The sequence below is a fragment of the Oncorhynchus nerka genome, unplaced genomic scaffold (assembly GCF_034236695.1).
Source record: "Oncorhynchus nerka isolate Pitt River unplaced genomic scaffold, Oner_Uvic_2.0 unplaced_scaffold_1349, whole genome shotgun sequence".
Classification (NCBI taxonomy): Eukaryota; Metazoa; Chordata; class Actinopteri; order Salmoniformes; family Salmonidae; genus Oncorhynchus; species Oncorhynchus nerka.
In genome coordinates this window covers 11,771-34,951 of record NW_027040001.1, presented here as the reverse complement: position 1 = coordinate 34,951, position 23,181 = coordinate 11,771, and the positions used below count along the sequence as shown (strand labels likewise).

The 23,181-nt window shown below is 46.5% G+C and overlaps 1 protein-coding gene and 1 pseudogene across 1 annotated transcript in view; one reads left to right on the top strand and one right to left on the bottom strand.

Moving 5' to 3' along the window:
* LOC115117982 (fish-egg lectin-like) overlaps positions 1 to 10,486 on the bottom strand; it is a 93,975-nt gene extending 83,489 nt beyond the window's left edge. Inside the window, exons 1-3 of the mRNA XM_065015684.1 lie at positions 10,415 to 10,486; positions 9,685 to 10,275; positions 9,440 to 9,558 (exon numbers count right to left, since the gene is read on the bottom strand). The gene's annotated coding sequence lies outside the window, so the exon portion shown is untranslated. The remainder of the gene's footprint in view (positions 1 to 9,439; positions 9,559 to 9,684; positions 10,276 to 10,414) is intronic.
* The window catches only part of LOC135568898 (fish-egg lectin-like), a 52,977-nt pseudogene extending 31,254 nt beyond the window's left edge, over positions 1 to 21,723 (top strand).
* The last annotated feature ends 1,458 nt before the right edge of the window (positions 21,724 to 23,181 follow it).

The following is a 23,181-nucleotide window of genomic DNA, read 5'->3' as shown; positions in this document are numbered from 1 at the left end:
GTGCTCCCGTTTGCTTGTCTGTCCATCTGTCTTTGTGGTCTTCAGGCCTTCTGAAGCAGGTGGATGCTGGAGGTGTTCAGTTTCTTGTTGGACGATACTCCATACTGTCAGACTCGCACAAGGGAACAGACACCCCTTCCATTGACAAGAGTGCCAGGAAGTGTGAAGAACTACAGTTGTGGACCCTTTGGCTGCTGGGCAGTCAACAAGAATGATGTTATCTACTTAATGAGTGTCAGATCTGGGAATGAGTGTGAGAGCTGGAGTAGAGGATGGAGAGTGTCAGTTATTTTAAATCTGTTTCATATTATAACTGTTGAAATTGTCCTAAAACCCTGATTGAATCTGTTTGTTTCCAGCTGAATCAAGACTGCCTAAACAACGGGTGGAGTCCCATTGACAGCAAGCTTTTTGTGATTGAGGTGGAAACTGATGGTAGTGGGGTCAACTTTTGGGGTGATGTTTAAACTAGGTAAGGTTGTGTTAGGTTCTGAACAAACAGAGTAAAAACTCAAGAAAATCTCAAACTAAATTCATTCACCCACTGGTCCTCCCAGTGGGTGGAGCGGGTTGGAGCGAGCCGGTCGCATCCGCGCTTCGGTCTGCAGGTTGTATAACTTTTTCATTACATTTCATTATAGTACAACGGTCTGATTTGTCTAATCTTAGCAATTTCTTCTTAGCTAGCTACATAGTCGTCGTTGTATCAAAGATAATTGCGTAATTATCGTATTTCGTCGTCTCCTATCTGCCCAACACGTTCACCGTCTACCGTAGCACTGTAGTAACTATCACACTCAACTGAACGACTTGATTAGTGTAGTGTTAGCTAGCTACATAGTTGTCTTTGCTGTCTTCGTATCCAAGATAATTGTGTAGTTAGAGTGTGTAGTCTTAGAGTGATTATCTTAATTTACCGAGGTTAGCTAGCCAGCTATTTTGTCGTCCTTAACGTAGGAGACACTCCTAGCTAGCCAATAGCCAGCCAACGTCTACTGAATAGAACTTTCGCATTCGGTCGATTCCGCTTCGCTCCACAGGTAGTATCATATTTTCATTTCATTTCATTACAGTCCCAACGGTGTGATTTGTTTGATCGTAGCTAGCTACATAGCTAGCTACATAGCCGTCTTTGTTTCAAAGATAATTGTGTAGTCTAGAGCGATTTTCTAGGTTAGCTAGCCAGCTATTGTCGTTCTCCTAACGCAACGTAACGTAACCAACACTGCTAGCTAGCCAGCTTGCCCCCCCAAGCAGCATTGTAGAAACTTCACACTCAACGAACGACTTGATTAGGGTAGTGTCAACAACGCAGCTAGCCTACCTCAGCAGTACTGTATCATTTTAATCATTTTAGTCAATTGGATTCTTGCTACGTAAGCTTAACTTTCTGAACATTCGAGACGTGTAGTCCACTTGTCATTCCAATCTCCTCTGCATTAGCGTAGCCTCTTCTCTAGCCTGTCAAATATGTGTCTGTCTATCCCTGTTCTCTCCTCTCTGCACAGACCATACAAACGCTCCACACCGCATGGCCGCGGCCACCCTAATCTGGTGGTCCCAGCGCGCACGACCCACGTGGAGTTCCAGGTCTCCGGTAGCCTCTGGAACTGCCGATCTGCGGCCAACAAGGCAGAGTTCATCTCAGCCTATGCCTCCCTCCAGTCCCTCGACTTCTTGGCTCTGACGCAAACATGGATCACCACAGACAACACCGCTACTCCTACTGCTCTCTCTTCGTCCGCCCACGTGCTCTCGCACACCCCGAGAGCTTCTGGTCAGCGGGGTGGTGGCACCGGGATCCTCATCTCTCCCAAGTGGTCATTCTCTCTTTCTCCCCTTACCCATCTGTCTATCGCCTCCTTTGAATTCCATGCTGTCACAGTTACCAGCCCTTTCAAGCTTAACATCCTTATCATTTATCGCCCTCCAGGTTCCCTCGGAGAGTTCATCAATGAGCTTGATGCCTTGATAAGCTCCTTTCCTGAGGACGGCTCACCTCTCACAGTTCTGGGCGACTTTAACCTCCCCACGTCTACCTTTGACTCATTCCTCTCTGCCTCCTTCTTTCCACTCCTCTCCTCTTTTGACCTCACCCTCTCACCTTCCCCCTACTCACAAGGCAGGCAATACGCTCGACCTCATCTTTACTAGATGCTGTTCCTCCACTAACCTCATTGCAACTCCCCTCCAAGTCTCCGACCACTACCTTGTATCCTTTTCCCTCTCGCTCTCATCCAACACTTCCCACACTGCCCCTACTCGGATGGTATCGCGCCGTCCCAACCTCTTCCCCCGCTATCCTCCTCTTCCATCCTATCATCTCTTCCCTCTGCTCAAACCTTCTCCAACCTATCTCCTGATTCTGCCTCCTCAACCCTCCTCTCCTCCCTTTCTGCATCCTTTGACTCTCTATGTCCCCTATCCTCCAGGCCGGCTCGGTCCTCCCCTCCCGCTCCGTGGCTCGACGACTCATTGCGAGCTCACAGAACAGGGCTCCGGGCAGCCGAGCGGAAATGGAGGAAAACTCGCCTCCCTGCGGACCTGGCATCCTTTCACTCCCTCCTCTCTACATTTTCCTCCTCTGTCTCTGCTGCTAAAGCCACTTTCTACCACGCTAAATTCCAAGCATCTGCCTCTAACCCTAGGAAGCTCTTTGCCACCTTCTCCTCCCTCTTGAATCCTCCTCCCCCCCCCTCCTCCCTCTCTGCAGATGACTTCGTCAACCATTTTGAAAAGAAGGTCGACGACATCCGATCCTCGTTGCTAAGTCAAACGACACCGCTGGTTCTGCTCACACTGCCCTACCCTGTGCTCTGACCTCTTTCTCCCCTCTCTCTCCAGATGACATCTCGCGTCTTGTGACGGCCGGCCGCCCAACAACCTGCCCGCTTGACCCTATCCCCTCCTCTCTTCTCCAGACCATCTCCGGTGACCTTCTCCCGTACCTCACCTCGCTCATCAACTCATCCCTGACCGCTGGCTACGTCCCTCCCGTCTTCAAGAGAGCGAGAGTTGCACCCCTTCTGAAAAAACCTACACTCGATCCCTCCGATGTCAACAACTACAGACCAGTATCCCTTCTTTCTTTTCTCTCCAAAACTCTTGAACGTGCCGTCCTTGGCCAGCTCTCCCGCTATCTCTCTCAGAATGACCTTCTTGATCCAAATCAGTCAGGTTTCAAGACTAGTCATTCAACTGAGACTGCTCTTCTCTGTATCACGGAGGCGCTCCGCACTGCTAAAGCTAACTCTCTCTCCTCTGCTCTCATCCTTCTAGACCTATCGGCTGCCTTCGATACTGTGAACCATCAGATCCTCCTCTCCACCCTCTCCGAGTTGGGCATCTCCGGCGCGGCCCACGCTTGGATTGCGTCCTACCTGACAGGTCGCTCCTACCAGGTGGCGTGGCGAGAATCCGTCTCCTCACCACGTGCTCTCACCACTGGTGTCCCCCAGGGCTCTGTTCTAGGCCCTCTCCTATTCTCGCTATACACCAAGTCACTTGGCTCTGTCATAACCTCACATGGTCTCTCCTATCATTGCTATGCAGACGACACACAATTAATCTTCTCCTTTCCCCCTTCTGACGACCAGGTGGCGAATCGCATCTCTGCATGTCTGGCAGACATATCAGTGTGGATGACGGATCATCACCTCAAGCTGAACCTCGGCAAGACGGAGCTGCTCTTCCTCCCGGGGAAGGACTGCCCGTCCATGATCTCGCCATCACGGTTGACAACTCCATTGTGTCCTCGTCCCAGAGCGCTAAGAACCTTGGCGTGATCCTGGACAACACCCTGTCGTTCTCAAATAACATCAAGGCGGTGGCCCGTTCCTGTAGGTTCATGCTCTACAACATCCGCAGAGTACGACCCTGCCTCACACAGGAAGCGGCGCAGGTCCTAATCCAGGCACTTGTCATCTCCCGTCTGGATTACTGCAACTCGCTGTTGGCTGGGCTCCTGCCTGTGCCATTAAACCCCTACAACTCATCCAGAACGCCGCAGCCCGTCTGGTGTTCAACCTTCCCAAGTTCTCTCACGTCACCCCGCTCCTCCGCTCTCTCCACTGGCTTCCAGTTGAAGCTCGCATCCGCTACAAGACCATGGTGCTTGCCTACGGAGCTGTGAGGGGAACGGCACCTCAGTACCTCCAGGCTCTGATCAGGCCCTACACCCAAACAAGGGCACTGCGTTCATCCACCTCTGGCCTGCTCGCCTCCCTACCACTGAGGAAGTACAGTTCCCGCTCAGCCCAGTCAAAACTGTTCGCTGCTCTGGCCCCCCAATGGTGGAACAAACTCCCTCACGACGCCAGGACAGCGGAGTCAATCACCACCTTCCGGAGACACCTAAAACCCCACCTCTTTAAGGAATACCTAGGATAGGATAAAGTAATCCTTCTCACCCCCCCCTTAAAAGACCTAGATGCACTATTGTAAAGTGGCTGTTCCACTGGATGTCATAAGGTGAAAGCACCAATTTGTAAGTCGCTCTGGATAAGAGCGTCTGCTAAATGACTTAAATGTAATGTAAATGTAGCCGGAATCAACTCCTTGCACATCTAGACAGCCAATACATCTCTGTTGCTAGACAAGAACTTGTTTGGTTTCTCTCACTGGTGTAGTCATGGCCCCGCTTGACGCTAAAACCTTTGTGGTCTGTTCCTTCTCACTCCATCTGACCTGTGACCTGGGCCGAATTCCTCTCTCCTCCTTAATCCACGCCTGTCCTCCCTTATCTGTGACTGAAATCAGACATTTGCCCTGTGCTTCACCCCTTAGGATCCATGAGATTCAACAAAAACATGTTTGGACAGAATGTAAACTTTCTTCATTCCCATGTCTCAGTCAACAACTTTCCAAACACCTACAGTACCAGTCAAAAGTTAGGACACATCTACTCATTCAAGGGTTTTGCTTTAGTTTAACTATTTTCTACATTGTAGAATAATAGTGAAGACATCAAAACTGTGAAATACCACATATGGAATCGTGTAGTTACCAAAAACAAATCAAAATATATTTAATATTTTAGATTCTTCAAAGTAGTATCACAGAGTGATCCAAGACGGCAACCCGCCTCACCCAATGTGATACGGATACGCTATTGTTTTTTGACCTTACAGCTAGAACCTCCATCAGAAGCTAGCCATCAGATGCTAATCAGCTAATTAGCTACTAGCTAGTTAGTCATTGTTAGCCACGGCTAGCTGCCTTCACCTCTAGCTCAGACACCAGCCGCTTTTACTCTGGATAATACCCGCCAGTCTGCTCAGTGCGATATCAACCCTGAGAATATTGGACTGCTTTTCTCCACCATTACTCCAGATTACTCCATTACTGGACCATTACTCCAGATCACCACAGCTAGCTAGCTGCTACCGACTGGCCTAGCCCGAAGCTAGCTAAGACCCTATGATCACTCGACTACACAGCTGATGCCCCCCCGACTCTTCACTAGCACGACTAGAAGCCACTACATCGCTTGATTCCTGCCGTAAGCTCAACCTTTGCATCGGATCATCGCAACTAGCTAGCTGCTACCGAGTGGCTATAGTGGCTAACGCCCTCGTCCCGAAGCTAGCACCAGTTAGCCCCGAGCCAGGGGCATCTCCCGGCTAGCAAACAAAATTAATCCAGCTAAAATACCTCTTTTGCCAATTGGCCTTGACCCTTTGTCGACACGGAGCCCCGCCGATCCATCACGTCTAGTCTGCCGACGTAATTTCATCCGATGTTCCCTCAACCGGCCCTTGTCGGACATCGGTGAAGACGCTTCTGCTAGCCCTGGCCTGCTAACCTTAATGAACGCCGTGTCTTCCGCTTGCTAGCGTAGTAACGACTTACCTGTTTCATTTATTGCTGTTCACTGGACCCTATGATGCCTGGCTCCATAGCTGATGCCTGCTGGACTGTTCATTAATCGCAGTACTCCATTTTGTTTATTTTGTTTACCTGTCGGCCCAGACTTCGAACTCAGGCCCTGTGTGTAGTTAACTGACCCTCTCTGCCCATTCATCGCCATTTTACCTGTTGTTGTTGTCTTAGCTGATTAGCTGTTGCTGTCTTACCCGTTGTTGACTTAGCTTACTCTCCCAATCAACAACTGTGATTGCTTTATGCCTCGCTTTATGTCTCTCTCTAATGTCAATATGGCTTGTATACTGTTGTTTAGGGTAGTTATCATTGTTTTATTTTACTGCGGAGCCCCTATCCCCACTCAACATGCCCAGATACCGCTTTTCCCCCCACAAATGGGGTGACCTCAACTAGCACCTCCAGAGATGCAACTTCTCTTATTGTCACTCACTGTGTACTTGTTTTTTTTTATCCCAAACTGTAGCTTTAAATGACATCCAACTTTTACTTATTTCACCTTACACTGTCTACACCAGAGGTCCCCAAACTTTTTCCTGTGAGGGCCACATAACTTTTCCCTTCTCTGATGGGGGGCCGGTGTCAGTTTGTAACAGAAAAAGTGTGACGATCGTAGGGGAGCTTAAAAAATGTATTGTTTTCCAGAAAGCCACACATAACCAAATAACCCTTTCCAGGTTCTTTACAGAAAAAAAGTCAGGAAACAAATAATAACACTATTAATGAAATAAATAATAACTAAATAACCCTCTCTGAGTTCTTCACAGAAAAAACAGGAAATAAATAATAACTAAATAACTCTCTCTGGGTTCTTCATAGAAAAAAAAGCCATGGAACATTAACTTTCTGTCGTGCCATGCACAATCTTAACAGATAAAAGTTCAGCTCAGTTGTCAGAGCAGAATCTCTCTGACACATATGAGCAGTCTCTTAAAGTTCTTGTGTTCCTTCCTTATAATCCTTTTGTAGGTTCCAGTAGGCTTGTAGACACCGCTGTTTGCAGCTCTCTCTCATCAACTTCCCTGTGAAAACCACAAAAGAAGCAGGTTGAGAAACTGAACTAAGTGATACAGCACCTACACAGCACAATACATTTCACTACCAGTATGGTTGTAAAGATGGATTTTATCCCAGTAGATTTTATTATGATTATATTTGTTTATGCTCAGAATGACTCATTCAAGTCAGAAAAGTGAGTTTACCTATGTATGTTCATCAGTGTGAACTGTGGGCCTGCATCGTGCTGGTGAGAAGTTGAATATCAGGTTCCATTCTAGTTACAGCCAGTCTCAAGCACTGATGCAAATGTTCATCTGTCAATCTTGATCTCATCGGGGTTTTCAGCAGTTTCATGCCAGAAAAGGTTTTCTCGCAGATATACGTGCTGCCAAAAACTGTGGACATTTTCATTGCGTGTTTTTTGATGTTTGGATATGTGTCGTTTGGGAGGGCGGCATAGAAGTCAATGAGACTGTTGGGCTTGAATGAGTCTTTCAGAACATCACAGTTCTGTAACTCAGCCAACTCAAACTGATATGAAGGCTGGGCTTCATCAATGTCGGCAACAAAGGGGTTCTGAAAAAGACGGATTTCTTTTGCATGAACATGTAGTTCACTGAATCGCACACCGAACTCCGCCTTCAGCATTTCCAGTGCTTCCACGCACTTTACAGCTGGGAACGGGACCGCTGGGTTCTCTGTCGACAGGTTTTGGGTAGCAGGAAGATGGACGAAGTTGCGCTTTTTCACTTGTTCCAAAAGCAGCGCTAATTTCACCCTCAAACGCTTTTATGTGTGAATACATGTCGCAAATGAGTTTCCCCTCGCCTTGTAGCTGCAAGTTAAGGCTGTTAAGTATTTCTGTCACGTCTGTTAAAAATGCGAGGTGCCATTTCCATTCTGGGTCGATCAGCTCTGGGACCGTTTTGTCTTTTAAATGAAGAAATGCGTTAATTTCGGGTAGCAGCCATCGGACCTCTGTGTAGTACAGCACATCTCCGTGCGTAGACTCCAGTTCAGACAGGAATTCTTGGAACTGCCTGTGTTTAAGTCCCTTTGCTCTGATGAAGTTTATGCACGACACCACAACCTTCATTACAGAATCCCACTTCAACACTTTGCAGCACAGTGTTTGCTGGTGAATTAGGCAGTGGACTCGTAGCGGGGCGGTGAGACCCCTTTTTTCCAACTCCCGGTTCATGCGTCCTATTAGACCGCGAGTTTCGCCCACCATGCTAGGAGCCCCGTCAGTCGTGATGCTAGCTAGCTTTGACCAGTCCAGGTCCAACTTCTCCATGGTTTGGCACACTTTGTCAAAAATATCCTCTCCCGTTGTAGTCCCTTTGAGACTTTGGAGGGCTGCCAGCTCCTCGCATATCTCAAAGTTTGCGCTAACTCCACGAATAAAAATGAGCAGTTGCGCTGTGTCTTGCACGTCCGTGCTCTCATCCAGTGCTAATGAAAAAAAGTCAAATTCTTTCGTCTTCTGCTGCAGCTGGGCATATACATTACTCCCGATTTCTTCAACGCGTCTGGTGATTGTACTCGCCGACAGACTTACGGCATTAAATGCATCTTTCTTCTCGGGACACACCTCCTCCGCGACAGCATCCATACATTTCTTAACAAACTCTCCGTCAGTGAAAGGCTTACCGCTTCTTGCTATCAGTTTAGCAACCCGAAAGCTGGCCCGAACGGATGCCTGGTTCAGCTGAGCTTGGCGTACAAATGTATTCTGCTGAGATAGTAGTCCACTTTTTAGCTTTGAGAGTTTGTCTGCTCGTATTTGGCCTTGCAAGCTATCTATCGTACTTGTCTTTGTGACGGGATTCATAGTGTCGGCGAAGATTGTATTCTTTGAATACCGCCACCGTCTCTTGACAGATGAGACAAACAGCCTTTTCTTTGCATTGAACAAAAAAAAAATTGTTTGTCCACTGCAGGTTAAATACCCTGCATTCTGAATCAATTTTTCTCCATTATTCCGTTCTCTCTTTGACAGGGCCGGGCCTAGGATTTTTTTTCTGGAGGCCAAATAGGAAAAAATTTTGATAGCGTCTCTGGCATTGTTCAGAGGGCCGGGCCAAATGTGCTGACGGGCCGTATCCGGCCCGCGGGCCGTAGTTTGGTGACCACTGGTCTACACATTTCTTTATAAGTCTGTTATATGTTTAGATCTGATTTCATTGGACTGATTTTATTTATGTATCTATTTAAATGTTTCTTTAAAGAGATTCACAAAGCATGTACTGTAAGGACCAGAGTTATTCATAAAGGTATATCATTATTATTGTTAGTTATCATTACAAGTCATTTTCAAGTTGATAATGTTGAGGGGTGAAAGGGTTAGTGGTTAGAGCATTGGACTAGTAACCGGAAGGTTGCAAGTTCAAATCCCCGAGCTGACAAGGTACAAATCTTTCGTTCTGCCCCTGAACAGGCAGTTAACCCACTGTTCCTAGATCGTCATTGAAAATAAGAATTTGTTCTTAACTGAATTGCCTAGTTAAATAAAGGTAAAAAGGGTGGAACCATACACATAGTTCAGTAGTAACCTTACCTGGTAGAAACATTACCTGCAGAGTTGACCACAAAGACACTACCATCAGTTTCCACCTCAATCATGGAAAGCTTGCCGTCAATGTGACTCCACCCGTTGTTTTGACAGTCTTGATTCAACTGGAAACAAACAGATTCAATCAGGTGTTTAGGACAATTGCAACAGTTATAATACAGTTTTAAAATAAATGACACTCTCCATCCTCTATTACTCTACTCCGGCTCTCACTCTTTCCCAGATCTTACACTCATTAAGTAGATATCATTCTTGTTGACTGCCCAGCACGCAAAGGGTCTGCAACTAGAGTACAGTCAAATGACTTACAATGGCATCAGGAAAGCTAAGAAGCAGGTGTTCGCTGGATTCAAAATAGAGGAATGGTCTCCACTTACTTGTAAATTGAACCCAGTTACCGGGCACAGTGGGTCAAAAAAGTATTTAGTCAGCCAATACTTATTTAACACCATAATTTGCAAATAAATTCATTAAAAATCCTACAATGTGATTTTCTGGATTTTTTTTCTCATTTTGTCTGTCATAGTTGAAGTGTGATGAAAATTACAGGCCTCTCATCTTTAAGTGGGAGAACTTGCACAATTGGTGGCTGACTAAATACTATTTTGCCCCACTGTACTTAGACAAAATGTTTCCGCTGTTGACACCCCAGATCCCTGCTGGTTCTTCAGTGACATACGTCAGGGAACCAGGCTGGCGGATCCATTCATCACCTACCAGGTAGTAGGGGATTTGATTTGTGTCCGTTGCAACCACTTGCCCCAGTCCTGCATCGATCTGCATCAGATTCTTGATATCCACTACAGGCTGACAGTCCCAGGCTATGGAGACACCAGATCAAAGACACATGAGTAAAGTACAGCAGCAAAAAGGAGGATGAAATGGAGCCAACTTGATGATCAATTTGAAGTTTAATGTAGAGCTGCCTGTCAAATCATGTTTCAGATGATGGTAACTTACCATGACTGACAGCCAGGAGGCAGAGGACCAGTATGACGGCTGCAGTGGTTCTCATGCCCTTCCAGACTCCCTCTGCCTACCCAAGGACGCCAGAGGACAAAAATCAGTTAACCACCTAACTGAGGATCTCAATTTAACCTTGCGCAATACCCTAGATGCAGTTGCACCCCTAAAAACATTTCTCATAAGAAACTAGCTCCCTGGTACACAGAAAATGCCCAAGCTCTGAAGCAAGCTTCCAGAAAATTGGAACGGAAATGGCGCCACACCAAACTGGAAGTCTTCCGACTAGCTTGGAAAGACGGTACCATGCAGTACCGAAGAGCCCTTACTGCTGCTCGATCATCCTATTTTTCTAACTTAATTGAGGAAAATAAGAACAATCCGAAATTCCTTTTTGATACTGTCGCAAAGCTAACTAAAAAGCAGCATTCCCCAAGAGAGGATGACTTTCACTTTAGCAGTGATAAATTCATGAACTTCTTTGAGGAAAAGATTATGATTATTAGAAAGCAAATTACGGACTCCTCTTTAAACCTGCGTATTCCTCCAAACCTCAGTTGTCCTGAGTCTGCACAACTCTGCCAGGACCAAGGATCAAGAGAGACGCTCAAGTGTTTTAGTACTATAACTCTTGACACAATGATGACAATAATCATTGCCTCTAAACCTTCAAGCTGCATACTGGACCCTATTCCAACTAAACTACTGAAAGAGCTGCTTCCTGTGCTTGGCCCTCCTATGTTGAACATAATAAACGGCTCCCTATCCACTGGATGTGTACCAAACTCACTAAAAGTGGCAGTAATAAAGCCTCTCTTGAAAAAGCCAAACCTTGACCCAGAAAATATAAAAAAACTATCGGCCTATATCGAATCTTCCATTCCTCTCAAAAATGTTAGAAAAGGCTGTTGCGCAGCAACTCACTGCCTTCCTGAAGACAAACAATGTATACGAAATGCTTCAGTCTGGTTTTAGACCCCATCATAGCACTGAGACGGCACTTGTGAAGGTGGTAAATGACATTTTAATGGCATCGGACCGAGGCTCTGCATCTGTCCTCGTGCTCCTAGACCTTAGTGCTGCTTTTGATACCATCGATCACCACATTCTTTTGGAGAGATTGGAAACCCAAATTGGTCTACACGGACATGTTCTGGCCTGGTTTAGATCTTATCTGTCGGAAAGATATCAGTTTGTCTCTGTGAATGGTTTGTCCTCTGACAAATCAACTGTAAATTTCGGTGTTCCTCAAGGTTCCGTTTTAGGACCACTATTGTTTTCACTATATATTTTACCTCTTGGGGATGTTATTCGAAAACATATTGTTAACTTTCACTGCTATGCGGATGACACACAGCTGTACATTTCAATGAAACATGGTGAAGCCCCAAAATTGCCCTCGCTAGAAGCATGTGTTTCAGACATAAGGAAGTGGGTGGCTGCAAACTTTCTACTATTAAACTCGGACAAAACAGAGATACTTGTTCTAGGTCCCAAGAAACAAAGAGATCTTCTGTTGAATCTGACAATTAATCTTAATGGTTGTACAGTCGTCTCAAATAAAACTGTGAAGGACCTCGGCGTTACTCTGGACCCTGATCTCTCTTTTGAAGAACATATCAAGACCATTTCGAGGACAGCTTTTTTCCATCTACGTAATATTGCAAAAATCAGAAACTTTCTGTCCAAAAATGATGCAGAAAAATTAATCCATGCTTTTGTCACTTCTAGGTTAGACTACTGCAATGCTCTACTTTCCGGCTACCCGGATAAAGCACTAAATAAACTTCAGTTAGTGCTAAATATGGCTGCTAGAATCCTGACTAGAACCAAAAAAATGTATCATATTACTCCAGTGCTAGCCTCTCTACACTGGCTTCCTGTCAAAGCAAGGGCTGATTTCAAGGTTTTACTGCTAACCTACAAAGCATTACATGGGCTTGCTCCTACCTATCTCTCTGATGGTCCTGCCGTACATACCTACACGTACGCTACGGTCACAAGACGCAGGCCTCCTAATTGTCCCTAGAATTTCTGAGCAAACAGCTGGAGGCAGGGCTTTCTCCTATAGAGCTCCATTTTTATGGAACGGTCTGCCTACCCATGTCAGAGACGCAAACTCGGTCTCAACCTTTAAGTCTTTACTGAAGACTCATCTCTTCAGTGGGTCATATGATTGAGTGTAGTCTGGCCCAGGAGTGGGAAGGTGAACGGAAAGGCTCTGGAGCAACGAACCGCCCTTGCTGTCTCTGCCTGGCCGATTCCCCTCTTTCCACTGGGATTCTCTGCCTCTAACCCTATTACAGGGGCTGAGTCACTGGCTTACTGGGGCTCTCTCATGCCGTCCCTGGAGGGGGTGCGTCACCTGAGTGGGTTGATTCACTGTTGTGGTCATCCTGTCTGGGTTGGCGCCCCCCCCTTGGGTTGTGCCGTGGCGGAGATCTTTGTGGGCTATACTCAGGCTAGGGTCAGTTTGTTATATCTGGAGTACTTCTCCTGTCCTATGTGAATCTAAGTGTGCGTTCTCTAATTCTTTCCTTCTTTCTCTCTCTCGGAGGACCTGAGCCCTAGGACCATGCCCCAGGACTACCTGACATGATGACTCCTTGCTGTCCCCAGTCCACCTGGCCATGCTGCTGCTCCAGTTTCAACTGACCTGAGCCCTAGGACCATGCCCCAGGACTACTTGACATGATTACTCCATGCTGTCCCCAGTCCACCTGGCCATGCTGCTGCTCCAGTTTCAACTGTTCTGCCTTACTATTATTCGACCATGCTGGTCATTAATGAACATTTGAACATCTTGGCCATGTTCTGTTATAATCTCCACCCGGTACAGCCAGAAGAGGACTGGCCACCCTATTATATGCTCTCTCTAATTCTCTCTTTCTTTCTCTCTCTCGGAGGACCTGAGCCCTAGGACCGTGCCCCAGGACTACCTGACATGATGACTCCTTGCTGTCCCCAGTCCACCTGACTGTGCTGCTGCTCCAGTTTCAACTGTTCTGCCTTATTATTATTCGACCATGCTGGTCATTTATGAACATTTGAACATCTTGGCCATGTTCTGTTATAATCTCCACCCGGCACAGCCAGAAGAGGACTGGCCACCCCACATAGCCTGGTTCCTCTCTAGGTTTCTTCCTAGGTTTTGGCCTTTCTAGGGAGTTTTTCCTAACCACCGTGCTTCTACACCTGCATTGCTTGCTGTTTGGGGTTTTAGGCTGGGTTTCTGTACAGCACTGAGATATCAGCTGATGTACGAAGGGCTATATAAATAAATTTGATTAGATTTGATTTGATACTGCCCCACTACCTAACTGATACTGCACCCCTACCTAACAGCTACTGCCCGCCTACCTAACTGCTGCTGCCCCCTACCTAACACCTACTGCCCCACTACCTAACAGCTACTGCCCCACTACCTAACAGCTACTGCCCCACTACCTAACTGCTGCTATCCCCCTACCTAACTGCTGCTGCCCCCCTACCTAACAGCTACTGCCCCCCTACCTAACTGCTGCTGCCCCCTACCTAACTGATACTGCCCCACTACCTAACTGCTGCTGCACCCCTACTTAACTGCTGCTGCCCCCCTACCTAACTGCTGCTGCCCCCTACCTAACTGATACTGCCCCACTACCTAACTGTTACTGCCCCACTACCTAATTGCAGCTGCCCCCCTACCTAACTGCTACTACCCCGCTACCTAAATGCTGCTGCCCCCTACCTAACTGATACTGCCCCCTACCTAACTGATACTGCCCCACTACCTAACTGCTGCTGCCCCCTACCTAACTGCTGCTGCCCCCTACCTAACTGCTGCTGCCCCGCTACCTAACTGCTACTGCCCCCTACCTAACTGCTACTGTCCCCCTACCTAACTGCTGCTGCCCCACTACCTAACTGCTACTGCCCCACTACCTAACTGCTGTTGCCCCACTACCTAAGTGCTACTGCCCCACTACCGCCCCCACTACCTAACTGCTACTGCCCCCTACCTAACTGCTGCCGCCATGCTACCTAACTGCTGCAGCCCCCTACCTAACTGCTGCTGACCCCTACCTAACTGCTGCTGCCCCCTACCTAACTGCTGCTGCCCCCTACCTAACTGCTGCTGCCCCCTACCTAACTGCTGCTGCCCCCTACCTAACTGCTGCTGACCCCCTACCTAATTGCTGCTGCCCCTACCTAATTGCTGCTGCCCCCTACCTAACTGCTGCTGCCCCCTACCTAACTGCTGCAGCCCCCTACCTAACTGCTGCAGCCCCCTACCTAACTGCTGCTGACCCCTACCTAACTGCTGCTGCCCCCTGCCTAACTGCTGCTGACCCCTACCTAACTGCTGCTGCCCCCTACCTAACTTCTGCTGACCCCTACCTAACTGCTGCTGCCCCCTACCTAACTGCTGCTGCCCCCTACCTAACTGCTGCTGCCCCACTACCTAACTGCTGCTGCCCCACTACCTAACTGCTGTTTCCCCCTACCTAACTGATACTGCCCCGCTACCTAACTGATACTGCCCCGCTACCTAACTGCTGCTGCCCCCTACCTAACTGCTGTTGACCCACTACCTAACTGCTGCTGCCCCCTACCTAACTACTGCTGCCCCCTACCTAACTACTGCTGCCCCACTACCTAACTACTGCTGCCCCACTACCTAACTACTGCTGCCCCACTACCTAACTACTGCTGCCCCACTACCTAACTACTGCTGCCCCACTACCTAACTACTGCTGCCCCACTACCTAACTGCTACTGCCCCCTACCTAACTACTGCTGCCCCCTACCTAACTACTGCTGCCCCACTACCTAACTACTGCTGCCCCACTACCTAACTACTGCTGCCCCCTACCTAACTACTGCTGCCCCCTACCTAACTGCTGCTGTCCCCTACCTAACTGCTGCTGCCCCACTACCTAACTGCTGTTGCCCCCTACCTAACTGCACTTCCCCACTACCTAACTGCTGTTGCCCCCTACCTAACTGCTACTTCCCCACTACCTAACTGCTGTTGCCCCCTTACCTAACTGCTACTTCCCCACTACCTAACTGCTGTTGCCCCACTACCTAACTGCTGCTGCCCCCTACCGAACTGCTGTTGCCCCACTACCTAACTGCTGTTGCCCCCTACCTAACTGCTACTTCCCCACTACCTAACTGCTGTTGTCCCACTACCTAACTGCTGCTGCCCCCTACCTAACTGCTGCTGCCCCCTACCTAACTGCTGTTGCCCCCTACCTAACTGCTGTTGCCCCCTACCTAACTGCTGTTGCCCCCTACCTAACTGCTGTTGCCCCTAACCCCCCTAACTGCTGCTGCCCCCTACCCTGCTGCTGACCCCTACCTAATTGCTGCTGCCCCCTACCTAATTGCTGCTGCCCCCTACCTAACTGCTGCTGCCCCCTACCTAACTGCTGCAGCCCCCTACCTAACTGCTGCAGCCCCCTACTAACTGCTGCTGACCCCTACCTAACTGCTGCTGCCCCCTGCCTAACTGCTGCTGACCCCTACCTAACTGCTGCTGCCCCCTACCTAACTTCTGCTGACCCCTACCTAACTGCTGCTGCCCCCTACCTAACTGCTGCTGCCCCCTACCTAACTGCTGCTGCCCCACTACCTAACTGCTGCTGCCCCACTACCTAACTGCTGCTGCCCCACTACCTAACTGCTGCTGCCCCACTACCTGCCCCCTACCTAACTGATACTGCCCCGCTACCTAACTGCTGCTGCCCCCTACCTAACTGCTGTTGACCCACTACCTAACTGCTGCTGCCCCCTACCTAACTACTGCTGCCCCCTACCTAACTACTGTTGCCCCACTACCTAACTACTGCTGCCCCACTACCTAACTACTGCTGCCCCACTACCTAACTGCTGCTGCCCCTACCGAACTGCTGTTGCCCCACTACCTAACTGCTGTTGCCCCCTACCTAACTGCTACTTCCCCACTACCTAACTGCTGTTGTCCCACTACCTAACTGCTGCTGCCCCCTACCTAACTGCTGTTGCCCCCTACCTAACTGCTGTTGCCCCCTACCTAACTGCTGTTGCCCCCTACCTAACTGCTGTTGCCCCCTACCTAACTGCTGTTGCCCCACTACCTAACTGCTGTTGCCCCCTACCTAACTGCTGTTGCCCCCCTACCTAACTGCTGTTTTATCAATCTCTTGTATCAGTATCATGTTGAAATGGAATGGAATGTTATAACTATTTCTCCAGGCACGACAAAGACAGTGGCTTCTATGAAACCTGTTCTGAGTAACCACAGACCAGATAAACAGATACAACAATCTCACTAGTCTAGACAGGGCAAACCTGTTTTCACGATTTCTGTTAGTTCCATTTATAGTACAATTATTATTATTTTTAATCAATCGTCAATATGCAGAAACAGTTTGTGATCCTCTGAAAAGCTAATGTACTCAGATGACTTGTATTTTAACACATTATCAACTGCATATGCACCAAAAACCCTATTGTTTTGACAAGTGGCATTTGATCAGATCGAACACAACTGACAAATCTGGTGAATCATTTGTTTATTACTGGTAAGAAGAGAATTTGCTAAAGACAGTCATCTACATTTTAGAGTGTCGGATGGAGATTCAGGGAGGCTGCCGAAACAGAGAGGGAAACCAAATCTGTTGCTTTTCATTTTACCACAATGAATCACAACCCTACAGGGGATATCAACATTGACAAGACTTGGCTGTTATTTCAGTGGTAGCACACTGGGAAATATGTTAATGAGACATGTATTTTCAGCCAACAGAGTTTTGTAAAGTTGTCAGTCTCAGCAAATTATACTCTCTTGTGTGATCAACTCAGCTATTTGTGTTGCAAAGGCAAACTTCAATATTTAAGTTCAAAATTGTTTTACATTGAGCAGAAATCATTGAGTTGATGGAGAATTCCATGTCATCTGAACAATTACCCAATTTTAAGTACAGCCATATCGAAGCTTACTGGACTTTTTCCAAGTGAAATGTTTTAAAGTGTACATTTAGGTAAGATGTTTATGTCGTGTCTGTGACTGAACTATTTGAACATTGATTGATGATTAGTTATGGGATGCCTATTATTCTGTGTAGTTATGGGATGCTGATTGCTCATCTAACATTGAACTACGAACATTTGAACATTGACTGAGTGCCTAGTTATTGGACACTGATGGTAGATCGGGCTATGATCATGATGTAATATGAGAGATGATGAGCTATGACAAGGATTGCATTCTCAAATGCTTTGTTCATACAGAATGATGGATGTTTCTGCCCGCTACTAATTATTATTCCAGACGTGGAGACGACCCAAAGACGACCCAGGTCGTAGGTCACGTGCTTCATGCACATCAGGGATTTACATTAAAGTCTGAAAGGCACCTACCGACACATCGGGCAAGTCAGGAGTATTTTTTGGTTACCTGAAGATTGGATCACTTGCCCGAAAATGTAAATGAGCTGTTAACACTCAGAAGTGCCTTTTAACTACACATAGGGGTGGACTCATGTATTTTGGTTGTTATGTAAGAACAGGCTCATTGTCTGTCTTTCACTAAACTTAAATGTAGAGGAACCAGAAAGATTTGTTTTAGGTTAAGACTACTGGAGTTAGTTTCAGTTGGCTTGAATTCGCTTTTTTACATCGCCGGCCCAATGGTGCTACCTCAGAGCGGTGGGGCTACCTCAGAGCGGTGGGGCTACCTCAGAGCGGTGGGGCTACCTCAGAGCGGTGGGGCTACCTCAGAGCGGTGGTGCTACCTCAGAGCGGTGGTGCTACCTCAGAGCGGTGGGGCTACCTCAGAGCGGTGGGGCTACCTCAGAGCGGTGGTGCTACCTCAGAGGGGCTACCTCAGAGCGGCTACCTCAGAGCGGTGGGGCTACCTCAGAGCGGTGGTGCTACCTCAGAGCGGTGGGGCTACCTCAGAGCGGTGGGCTACCTCAGAGCAGGCTTAACTTGAGTGACTGCTCAGTTCACTTGCCCCTAAAGGCACCCTCAATCCCTACACATTGAGACATTGCTCCATCCAGTGCCCTCTGGTTTACTGGCTGTGATGCTGACTCTGTGTTGAAGATAGAGGTGGGGTACATCTATTCAAAATGCCTTGAATCCCACATTATCATTTCCGTGATTTAGTGCTTCCAACCCCTGGTGTGTTTGAGCTACATTGCATTGGTCTATTTATTCTGAATCCATTGAGACCAACCATTAGCCTGTGTGATTAACGGGGGCTGAGCTAGAGCAGTGTTTGTGAGACCAGGGCGGAACCTAAAAACGATTCCTCTCACAAAAACGTCATTAAAGTCTGATTGGTTTGAGCTACAAATGATTACAGCTTTATTTTTCATTAAATAAACTTCCCTCTTAATTGTGTACAGGTTTATTTTACAGCAGTCTTACCCTGTACCTACCCTCCAAGCAGGCCGGCCCGCTCATTAGGCAGGATTATGCGGCCGTCTATGGAGGCATATGGACGAGGGCGGCATTTTCTGAGCTAATCTGACCAAGACCCACCTTCCCCAACAACCCATAAAACCTCACGTAATTCTGCCCAAAAACCATTACAATTGCTCTCAACCAGTGGCATATGGGCTTTTTAGGTGAGCACTGATGTCGCCCTGTGATAAGGCAGGGGTACAAAATATTTTGCTTGTTCATTCCCAGCGGCACCTCTGTTGGCATCGCTGAGACGCTCCACCAACATAAATGATGTAGCAGATAGAGCCAGGGTGAGACATGAGCCATTCACAAAAACTCTAGGCTATTACACAACTTTTTATGATTACTGCATGTTAGAGACATGACAAATGAATGGCGAATGAACTTGAAAAATAATGGTATAGCCTACACTCAAATACGATGTGGTTCAACGAGAACATTGACATTTTGCCAAGGCAGAGATGAGTGGCCGGCACCGAAACGCGCGGCAACAGCAGTGGACGCATAAATTCTTTTTGGTGTTTTGTGAAAAAGATGTCTCTTTCCACTCACCACTATTTAGAAGCTGGAAATATCTTGCAAGTGGATAAACATGTGCAGGTGGCCTATGAAGGAGCCCTTTGAAATTATAGTTTGACAATCAGATGAAAAAATATTGATTTGTTATGTTTATTCCATAGTAAAATGTAACATAATTAAACATATAAGTTAAATAAAAAATATTTTTGACTAGGCCCACAGAGATCCTTAGGGACTGTATATGTAATTCTATGATTAAGCCCATAAAAAATGTTGGTTCACGCGCTTGATCTCGTACCTGGATATAGTATATGGTAGAAATAGTATATAGCCTTTTCTGTAGCCTACAGGCAGGAGATAAAATGTATGACACAACAGCCTCTTTTACAAACAGTGGGCCTAACACATTATTTATAAAATCCTTTGATGGCCTACATGGTACGCTACACACCAGTGAGCACTGGCCGACGCCAATGTCCTCTGGATGTCTTTTTTTGGTCCTGTTGGACCTGGCGTTCTTTTTTTTGTGTTTCAAAATGGTAGGCTTACCATATAGATGGCCATTCATAAAACACAGTTTCAGGCAACACTGTAGGCTACACCTCAGTAAACACGGATAAATGCCGATCCCTTTTGGACATCTTTTTTTGTTCCTGTCTGGACCGGCCTTGATTTCTATGTCCACGGAAGTTGGTTTTTAGTCCGGTCCAAACCTAAATCTGAACCAGTCATAGATGTCTATGTTTGGTTCAGATAAAAATGACGTCAAAACAAGTTATACCGTAGCTTCGATTCGACTGATCATGTTCAACATCATACTTTCAAAATCTTAGGTAGTTGTAGACTCCGTCTCATGCTACCACTAGAGTGAAAGCCCCGCCAGCATTCAAAAGTGACCAAAACATCAGCCAGGAAGCATAGGAACTGAGAAGTGGTCTGTGGTCCCCACCTGCAGAACCACTCCTTTATTGGGGGTGTCTTGCTAAATGCCTATAATTTCCACCTGTTGTCTATTCCATTTGCACAACAGCATGTGAAATTTATTGTCAATCAGTGTTGCTTCCTAAGTGGACAGTTTGATTTCAGAGAAGTGTGATTGACTTGGAGTTACATTGTGTTGTTTAAGTGTTCCCTTTATTTTTTTGAGCAGTGTATATAGTGAAAACAATAGTGGTCCTAAAACGGAACCTTGAGGAACACCGAAATGTACAGTTGATTTGTCAGAGTACAAACCATTCACAGAGACAAACTGATATCTTTCCAACAGATAAGATCTAAACCAGGCCAGAACTTGGGTCTCCAATCTCTCCAAAAGAATGTGGTGATCGATGGTTTCAAAAGCAGCACTAAGGTCTAGGAGCACGAGGACAGATCCAGAGCCTCGGTCTGATGCCATTAAAAGGTCCTTTACCACCTTCACAAGTGCAGTCTCAGTGCTATGATGGGGTCTAAAATCAGACTGAAGCATTTCGTATACATTGTTTGTCTTCAGGAAGGCAGTGAGTTGCTGCACAACAGCTTTTTCTAACATTTTTGAGAGGAACGGAAGATTCGATATAGGCTGATAGTTTTTTATATTTTCTGGGTCAAGGTTTGGCTTTTTCAAGAGAGGCTTTATTACTATCATGTTTAGTGAGTTTGGTACACATCCGGTGGATAGGGAGCCGTTTATTATGTTCAACATAGGAGGGCCAAGCACAGGAAGCAGCTCTTTCACTAGTTTAGTTGGAATAGGGTCCTGTATGCAGCTTGAAGGCTTAGAGGCCATGATTATTTTCATCATTGTGTCAAGAGATTTTTTGGAAAAATAGGTTGATCGAGCAGCAGTAAGGGCTCTTTGATACTGCATGGTACTGTCTTTCCAAGCTGTTCGGAGCTGTCACACAGGCTAATGGTTGATCTCAATGGATGCAGAATAAATAGACTAATGCAATGTAGCTCAAACATACCATTTTTCAAATGGGTTGGAAGCACTAAATCACGGAAATGATCATGTGGGATTCAAGGCATTTTGAACAGATGTACCCCACCTCTATCTTCAGCACAGAGACGGCATCACAGCCAGTAAACCAGAGGGCACTGGATGGAGCAATGTCTCAATGTGCAGGGATTGAGGGTAAAGATTGTCCTATTGCCTCCTGGGGCAAGTGAACTGAGCAGTCACTCAAGTTAAGCCTGCTCTGAGGTAGCCCCACGGCTCTGAAAAATATTCCTGACTTGCTGATGGGCAGATGCCTTTCAGACATCAATGTAAATTCCTGATGTGCATGAAGCACGTGACCTACGACCTGGGTTGTCTTTGGGTCGTCTCCATGTCTGGCTTCACCATGCAGTGCACACATTGAGAATAATTAGTAGTCGGCAAAAATATCCATCATTCTGTATGAACAAGGCATTTGAGAATGCAATCCTTGTCATAGCTCATCATCTCTCATATTACATCATGATCATAGCTCGATCTACCATCAGTGTCCAATAACTAGGCACTCAGTCAATGTTCCAATGTTCGTAGTTCAATGTGAGATGAGCAATCAGCATCCCATAACTACGCAGAATAATAGGCATCACATAACTAGTCATCAATCAATGTTCAAATAGTTCGGTCACAGACACGACATAAACATCTTACCTAAATGTACACTTTAAAACATTTCACTTGGAAAAAGTCCAGTGAGCTTTGATATGGCTGTACTTAAAATTGGGTAATTGTTCAGCTGACATGGAATGTAAAACAATTTTGAACTTAAATATTGAAGTTTTCCTTTGCAACACAAATAGCTTAGTTGATCACACAAGAGAGTATAATTTGCTGAGACTGACAACTTTAGAAAACTCTGTTGGCTGAAAATACATGTCTCATTAACATATTTCCCAGTGTGCTACCACTGAAATAACAGCAAATTCTTGTCAATGTTGATATCCCCTGTAGGGTTGTGATTCATTGAGGTTAAATGAAAAGCAACAAAGTTGGTGTCCTTCCCTGTTTCGGCAGCCTCCCTGAATGTCCATCCGACACTCTAAAATGTAGATGACTGTCTTTAGCAAATTCTCTTCTTACCAGTAATAAACAAATGATTCACCAGATGTGAACATGGTTTTTGGCGCATATGCAGTTGATAATGTGTTAACAAATAAAACAAGTAATCAGAGTACATTAACTTTTCAACGGATCACAAACTGTTTCTGCATATTGATTATTGATGTTTTTTATACTTCTTTTTTTGTACTATAAATGGAACTAATAGAAATTGTGAAAATGGGTTTACCCTGCCTACTCTTGTGAGATTGTTTTATCTGGTCTGCGGCTACTTGGGGCAGATTTGATAGAGCCCACGTTCTTGTCTTGCATGGAGAAATAGTTCTAGTTCACGACTGTCTTAATGTGTTTGGACCATGATAGTTTGTTGGTGATGTGGACACCAAGGAACTTGAAGCTCTCAACCTGCTCCACTACAGGCCTGTCGATGAGAATAGGGCCGTGCTTAGTCTTCCTTTTCCTGTTGTCCACAATCATCTTCTTTGTCTTGATCATGTTGAGGGAGAGTTGGTTGTCCTGGCACCTCTTCCCTATAGGCTGTCTCATCATTGTGAAATCAATTCTGCCTGTTTATTCCAGCGACCAGCCCAGGATTCGAACAGGCCACCTTTCGGGCCACAGGTCTAACTCCTTAGCCGCTGGCTACCTACCGCCAGTACAGTATGTATTGTTGCCTTTCTGACTGGTTCCAGAGAAGAAGATAAAAGGAGGAAAAAGTTATTCTACAGAAAGAGTTAATCTGACAAAATGAAGACAAATGCTATGT